This window comes from Mya arenaria, chromosome 13 (genome assembly GCF_026914265.1).
Source record: "Mya arenaria isolate MELC-2E11 chromosome 13, ASM2691426v1".
NCBI classification, from domain to species: Eukaryota; Metazoa; Mollusca; class Bivalvia; order Myida; family Myidae; genus Mya; species Mya arenaria.
The window spans coordinates 36573019-36581535 of NC_069134.1; the positions used below are offsets into that span (position 1 = coordinate 36573019).

General features: G+C 34.6%; 2 long non-coding RNA genes across 2 annotated transcripts; one reads left to right on the forward strand and one right to left on the reverse strand.

The window, feature by feature from the left end:
• Positions 1–690: 690 nt before the first annotated feature.
• On the reverse strand, positions 691–4993 carry LOC128214077 (uncharacterized). The gene is made up of 3 exons (XR_008257863.1): positions 4805–4993; positions 2496–2778; positions 691–862 (listed from the first exon to the last, which is right to left on the reverse strand). It is a non-coding gene; the product is annotated as an uncharacterized LOC128214077 (long non-coding RNA).
• A 1188-nt stretch (positions 4994–6181) lies between these two features.
• On the forward strand, positions 6182–8517 carry LOC128214076 (uncharacterized). Its single transcript, XR_008257862.1, has 3 exons — positions 6182–6316; positions 6820–7111; positions 8268–8517. It is a non-coding gene; the product is annotated as an uncharacterized LOC128214076 (long non-coding RNA).

Below are 8517 nucleotides of genomic sequence, written 5' to 3' on the forward strand. Positions count from 1 at the left end.
TCATCATTTGCGCCCTTCTGTCCGCATGGAGACTTTCATTTTCACCCTTTTGTACGAACAGAGACCATCCATGACACTCTTCTGTCCGCATGGAGACCATACATGGCACCCTCCTGTCCGAACGGAAGACCATCCATGGCACTCTTCTGTCCGAATGGAGTCTATCCATGGCAATGTCAATCAATCACGTGACACCATAACCGTAATGTACCAGTCAATTGTAACCACGACCCCGCCCCCAGGTCCGGGGAATAGCGGGGACTTTCACTTCCGGTACAGCCAACACCCTGTAAAATCCCCGGCCTGTAGGGACAACAAACAGCTAGTAAAATTCCTGCCAAAAGCCCCCGCACCCCAGGGGCACCCTAGGTTAGGCCCATTCCCTGCTATTTTCGGCGCGAAAACAAAACCACCGCAGTCACTCGGCACTGCGGGACACCTGGAGGGTTAAAACACGGCCCGTTATGAACGTTGATGAAAATTGTGGTCTTCAAAGACGATATTTGAGCATATTAACAATTGCTAAAAGGGTTCCAGCTTTTGGTATTTTTTGTTTTGATACTCCTTATGATTTGATCACACATTATTTCGTTATTAAAAAGGTGCACTTTACAAACCATGAGCGAGTCACTTTAAAATATGACTATATAACAAAGAACAAATTTATCATATAGATCAAAATAAAACGTGTTCGTTTATATGTTTATTTGAACAACAAGTATATTTCTATTACTTGCATACACTGAATAACAACATCATTCAGATGGGGCGAGTTTTAATTCATTTCTTCCGCCTACCCCTCCGCCCCCACCTCAACCTCTGCCTCTGCCTCTGCCTCTGCCTCCGCCAAAATTTATGCGAACTGTAAGAATGTTTTTAACGATATTGATTTACAACAGTACAGCGCGAATGTTTAAACAAGCATAAAACTAAGTTACCTGTATAATTGAAAACGTTTCAATGGTCTTTTAACATTATATAAACAGTATTATTAGTTAGAGCTCAACATTTTTTGACAAATGAGAAAAGCAGTATTTTCAACAAGATCTCCTAAAGGCGTTGCTCTGAATGTGAAGGGCTCACTTCCGGTGTTAAAAGGTGGTAGGTAATTTAAGTTTGAACGAAGGACGTGTTGTCGTTAACGCGCATATCGAAGTCATTTCATACACTATTTTAAAGCAATTTTAACATACTTAATGACATTTTCTTTTGTCCAATGAGAAGGCAGTATTTCTAAAGTTTTCCACTACAATAATTTCAGTAAATCAGCAATCTGCCGTTATTGATTTAAATAAGATGAAGCGATATAAAAATAAATCAACCAGTAATCAACTGGAGTTCCCGGAAGATACCCACTTGTTCGGCTTGGTGTCCACTAACCAAACTCCAATTTTTTGCAAACGATTGGAATGAAGATTACTTTTGTAATTTGATAATAAAAAAAAATCTGAGTCCAGACTTGGACTTGAGCTGGACTGGTGCTTTATAATTAAAAAATATTACACACCACTGAGGGTCATATGATAGTATAAGGACCGGTCCCCGAAGGTGGCTTAAACGCCTCGGGGGCTGACTGGCCGGTCCCTATAATGCCATAACGACCGAAGTGGTGTGTTATATTTCTTATATTATACCGAACTCGTTTTAACATTCAATAATTTTAAATCGCCTTTGATGTGTTTTGTTGAACAAATCTAATAATGTTTACTTGCGAAAAAAATGTCGTTGTGAAAATTGCAAGCCGCACTCACCAGTTTTATGACGTCAGCGGTCCATATTATATGACGTCAGCGGTACATATTATATTTTTGGCGAGGTCTGGACCGGCCAAAACATGATATGGACCGCTGACGTCTTTAAAACTAGATTTTTATTAAAATACATTGACATACGGACCGATCAACTTTATATACACAAAGAAAGGGCACACTTATGTAAGGTATAATATTTAACCATAAAGGCCGACACTATGCATCTGCGCCCATATTCAATAATGTCCTTACTCGAGACAAAAAAATATCTTCAAATTGCTTCTGCTACGCCATTAATAGTAAGAATATCTAAATGTATTAGAAACGAAAACCATCGCTAGGATGTATGCATAAACAAAATTTGATAAACTGAGTCCAGACTCTCACAGATTTACCGTTATTCCAACTGTTTTTTTTATTTTTGTCTTGGAATTAGCAAATGTTTGCGTAAATATCTGCAAACCAGTGTTGAAAGACTGCTGACAATAGATCAGATCACAGTTTTTCATATTCCCGTTCCAAATTTCATGTTTTATGGCTTAAACCTTTACTAACGGTTTAAGAAAAATGCATTAAACATCAATTTTGGAGCGGAAATATAAAAATCTGCGATCTGATCTTTTGTCATCAGTCTTTTATCACTGGTTTGCAGATATTAACGCAAATATGACAAAAAATAAAAAAAGTTGTCAAAACATTCAAATGGTGAGAGTGCAGCTTTAAACTAAAAAAAGTGTTGTTTACCTCCTAAGCCGCCACTCCAACCCGTTCCCTCGCTCCAACCCAGGTTCCCGTTGAACCCAGTGTTGGACCCCGCGGGCTTCCAATTGATCCCAGCGGTCCCCCCGATAAGTCTTCCAGTAGATGATACTATTGGGGTTCCACTGAATGTGAAGGGCTTATTTCCGGTATTTATGTTTATGGGTGGTAGGCTAATATTCAATCTGGGTACTATTTGAGCGAACATGATTTTGGAAGTGAGCAGATGAATAAACAGCACTGCACTCAAATGCCTTTCTCGTTTCATCTGGAAAGTAAAATAATTATAGATTCTTAATGAATATTCAAACGGTGTTTTAAGAAGTACGCGGGTAATTGCCATAATGAGGCTCTGGTAAGATTATGCAATATTTATATTTGTTGTGAAACTGACTTCAAATAACATGCATAAATCATCAACCACAACACAAGATCAGACGCCAACACTTATTAGGGCCAAACTGTAATTGTTAGTCAGATACGTATTCAGTAAAGTGAGAAGTCTTTAACTTTTTTAATTAATGTTCAGAATATTTTTTGCAGATATGTCAATAACGACAATATCGCTTACGAGGCTGTCATGCATGAAACACAAGTCATTGGAACATTTCTTTGAATTTGGAAATGAAGACATAATAATAAAAAAGCTCCAAGTAAATTAATTAATAGGTAAGGTTCAATTAAAATCCAAATATATTTTATGACAACATTTTTTCAACAAGATTTACAAAAAAAGAGAACAACGTATGTAAAATACTAAAATCGTTTCAACGACAAAATCTTGTCCATGTATTAAAAGATGCACTCTTACTCTCAAATAAGATTTACCACAATTAATAATATTGTTTTAATATTCCAAAAAGGATGAATAATTTTTAGAAAAAATGGTTATTATGAAGGATACCGAGTTTAATTTGAAAGAAAATGAGCATAAAACACGGTATTTCCACCTTATGAAACTAATGTAGACCACATTAAATCTTTTAGCATTCACCAATCATTTAATATTTTAGCGCTTTCCCCTATTAAATTGACGGTTACAATCTTGTTATCAGTAGTTAATATTTTTCATAAATGCATTATTTAGTAAGAAGTTAAAGGTTTTTCAGTCAACATTTATGTTTGTTATACATGTGAGTGTCACTTTAAAGTAACAGCTACCATTTCTTAGAGCTGGACTCTCACAGATTGACAGTTTTGACTTTTTTTTAGTTTTTATCCAGGAATCAGCTGACTTTGGTATCAGTGCCTTCAATTCAGTCATATGAGATGATTTGCAATAAAGCAGATCATATCAAGTCAGTGATTATTTTTTTTTTGTGGGGGGGGGGGCAATTTGCTGCCTTCTAAAACCTGTTTCCCCTTGTGAAAAACTGTCCATTTTTCCTTTTTTTCTTTTTTTCCCAATTTGACAAATGCAGATTAATGAATAAAAAAATGCAATGAATTTGTTGAAATATAAACAATCTTGACCAAAATTACTCTTTCACAGCTTAATGTATGCATAAAAATGTTAAAACATGTATATTTGCCATTATATTAGCTATTTTGGCCTGATTTTGTATTTTTCTCAAAGTCGACTTTTTCCTAATTTGCAAGGCACAGGCGTTAAAAATAATTTAAAAAAAATCATTGCAAGTCATATTTTTTGTCAAAATGGTCCATCTGTGGGAGTTCAGCTTTATTCACATTTCAGGGGAAATCTATGGACGTTAACAACGTTTGAAAATGGCGTGCTTTGTCTGTAATAAGTTAAATCATGCTATGCGTACGTTATTTTTTTGAGCTCTTTATAAACATAATTTCTTTAAAGCTGCACTCTCTCAGATTTACCGTTTTTACAACTTTTTTTTATTTAAACCAATGATAAAAGATGGCTGACAAAAGATCCGGTCGCAGATTTTCATATTTCCATTAGAAAAATAATGTTTTATCTCTTCAACCGGTTAAGAAAAATGCATAAAACAACAATTTTTGAACTTGAATATAAAAATCTGCGATCTAATTTTTTGTCAGCAATCTTATATAACTGGTTTTCATGGATTTTCGCAAAAATTGGATCGTTCCATGACAAAAATAAAAAAGTTGTCAAAACGTTCAATCTGTGAGAGTGCAGCTTTAAAGACCTCTCAAAACGTTCAATCTGTGAGAGTGCAGCCTTAAAGACCTCTATATAAACCATTACCTAAACATAATACAGCGTAAGTGTAGAAATTGACAAGAAGTACAGTACATGTGCTTCATAAAACTGATCTCCGAACATGTATCATTCTAGTATTATAAATAAATCTTACCGAGAAAACTTGTATAATTCAATATACAAGTCAAGTCTAAAATTCATAAAAAAAGAAGATTTTAACAACAAACAATGACAACAACAACAATTACAGCAAAAATACATTGCTTGCGTTGGCGATTACGAAATAGCAACAGCAAATAGATCAATCAACTATAATCAAAATAATGTATGAGGGTTACAATAATGAAGACAGTATTGAAATGGCAAATATAACATTCATTAAATAGAACCATGTCAATCATTAATTAAATTATCAATTTAAATATTAAAACACAACTATTATAACTTTTACATATAAAACCGATATAACACGAGGTATAAATAATTATGCAATATTTGCCTGTTTTTTAACTATAAAAATTAAATACTTACACTTAATTTCTGTTCAATGATTAACAGAAGTCTCTTTTCAAGTTGTTTTAGGTCAGTGTTATATATGAGCATTGATAATGAACCGGATCTAGAAAAATATATTCAATTCAATTAGTGTTTTTTTTCGGCTATGTAATGAGTTATTGTTTTACGCGATCGCAGTAGGCATGTCCGTCAATTAATAAAACGTTTAAACTTGTTGATTGTCTGACGTAAAAGGTTTTATTGTTTCGCATTTGCATTTTTCAACCTCAACGATAGTTAATTTCGGATTAAAATGTAAGCATATAAAGCCACAATATAAAAAATATAATAAGTTCACTATATTAAAGTTTTGTAAACACTACAAACACCTTGCTTAATTGATCCGGCTTTGCATATTACGCAATTTATATTTTATTTTGCAACAGCCTGTTGTTTTTTGTTTGACAAATCGAATCTAGATCTGCATCCATTGTACACTCTATGGCATATTCATAGTTTCTGCTGCTGCTACTGCTGCTGCTGCTGCTGATGATGATGATAATGATGATGTTGATGAAGATGATAATAATGATGACGATGATGATGATGATGATGATGATGATAATGAGGATGATGAGGATGATGATGCTACTGCTACTGCTGCTGCTGCTGCTGCTGATGATGATGATTATGTCGACGACGACGACGATGATGTTGATGATGATAATGATAATGATGATGATGCTACTGTGTCTGCTGCTGCTGCTGCTGCTGCTGATGATGATGATGATGATGAGTTCAAGTTGATTACCCCCCCCTCAAAAAAAAAAAAAAAATAGGGAAGGCTGGTCGGGATAGACTTTCCTTTTAAGGTAAAGTTGTACCTAGATCAACGTTGACTAGAGCGATCAATACATCGACGTGTCCTTCAGAAGCAAGAAACTGCATGAAAACATGTACTCAAAACGGGACAAAAATAACAGTCAAAAACCATTTTACAGAAATCCCCCTGTCATTTCCATCATGTGGTCGCGATTTACATTAATTCAGTATAAATGAAATATCTGTTTTGAATTCACAATGTAATTGATTTAAATCCGATTTAAATTGCACAAATTTAAAACAAAACGTATTTAATTACAAAGTTGAAAAATATAGAGAATTGCTAACAGTAAGTATTAAATTTACATTGACATGTTATTGTTAAACTTTACTTTTCTTGTTGGTGTTCATTTATTTCATCTGCGAAAATGTATATATAATAGAAGCAACCATTTTTTGTAGTGCGGTTTTCAAAAGTATTTTTTTAACAAGTTTTGTGAAATAAATATATTAACAACATTAATAGTCAAATATTGTGCCAACACCGGCAGAAAAGTCTGCAAAATAAAATATTTATCTTTTTAATTAATTTTTTTTTTAAATTACATGTCAATGACATATCTATTTCAATTAACAGTTTGAATTATACACATACTGATGACGCATTTAAGCGTTTGACCTGGTTTAAAAAATCAATAACGACTGACTGATGATTTACTGAAATAAATATAGTTGACAACTTGAGAAATACTGCCTTCTTTTTAGACAAAAGAAAATGTTGATCACTAAGTACGTTAGAATGGCTTAAAACAATGATATGAAATAAATACTCTAGAAACACTTCTTTTTCAGATGAATCTGATAAGCGTTCTGACTGTAGTGTTGTTAGTAATTCATCTGCTGACTTCCATATTCGCACAAATATTAGCGACGATACGTCCTCCGTCCGAATTTAAATTGCACCTACCGCCTATAAACACCGGAGATAAGCCCTTCACATTCAGGGCATCGCCTTTAGTGTCACCTGGCGGAAATCTTGTCGGAGGGGTCGGAAAGATCATTTGGAACCCGCCGGGTACTGACAACAAGATTAGCCGAACTATGAAATGGAGAAACGGAGAGAGCTGGAGCTTCGGTACGAAAGGTAGAATAAAACACTTTTTATGTATTATTTCATTTGAAAATAGAACAGTTTTTTTCGAAGTGCCGTAATCTTACATTTTTATCTCCCCTTAAAGCTGCGCTCTCACAGATTGACCGTTTTGGAATGAGCCAAATATTGCGTAAATGTCTGAAAACCGGTGATATCAGACTGCTGATCGAGATCAGATTGCAGTTTTTACGTTCGAAATTGATTGTTTACGGCTGAAAGAGTTACTTACGAATAAAAAGTACAAAGAGAGATAACTCTGCAACAGGGAAAGCAGAGTTAAAAATCATGACATGTGCATAACTTCATAATGCTACCTTTTAATGATCAAAGTTTCATTTATTCCTTCCGGTAGTTTCCAGGTCGTCTTGCTAAAGCGTTTTTTAAAAGAAATTCAAAGAAGAAGGGAGCTAACTCTGCTATAATTGTACCAAGAGTTATAATCATTGCGCTGTGCACAACTTCAAATTGTCATCTAGAAGTGTACAAATTTAAAACCAATTTTATTAAATAGTTTTTCAATAAATAAAATGACCTTCACAATATTGCTATTTGAAAAAATGAACAACGGGAGATAACTTCGGAAAAAAGTTCCCCATGATAATAATTTTTACAAGGATAAAAACTTCACAATACCATCCATGTTCCAAGTTCCAATCAATTCAATTAACAAAAAAGGAATCAATACTGACAAAAGTATGTCTGACTTATTACTACTTATAAATTTTCCTAATTTTATATTCAAATCATTAGAAACCCTCTATTTCTTGCTGTTAATTTATAAATTTAATAGAAATTAATTTAATAAAACCTTATTGGTATCCAATTTTTACCCCGTAACTACCTTTTCATGACCTCTGCGGAAATTTACCAAAGAGCTGTTTTAGACTCGTTAATATATTATGATCTTAAATATAAGAACGCGCAAGATTTGGCTCTCCGATAAGTCATTGTCGGGGTTGGCCAAGTGTCAGTGCGCTTCTTATATATAAAAACTGAACGTCTTGTGAAACTCTTAACCCACCTCAATGTGCTTGCGTCTATAAAATCGGCTCGGATTCAACACGGTCTTCTCCATTTTATTTGACCATCATGCCAAACATACCACACCCAAATGTTTCAATTTAAATTGGTTTAATATTAAATTAAGGGGATGTCGGGGTCGGGCGGCAAAGGAATACACGCATCTTATGGGACGTCAATCATAGACCGAACACAGGGTTGTCCGGTCAAGTCGGCGTCCGACTTATCATTGGCGGCGGAGGAAGTTCATCACGAAGAGGCGGCGGAGGTGGCAGCCGCCATGATCGTTTAAGATCCATTCAGGAAGATCAATGAAGTTGTCACTGGTTTTGTGTATTGAAGTGTTCAAATATTTCAAATGAAAACGTTTTAATCTT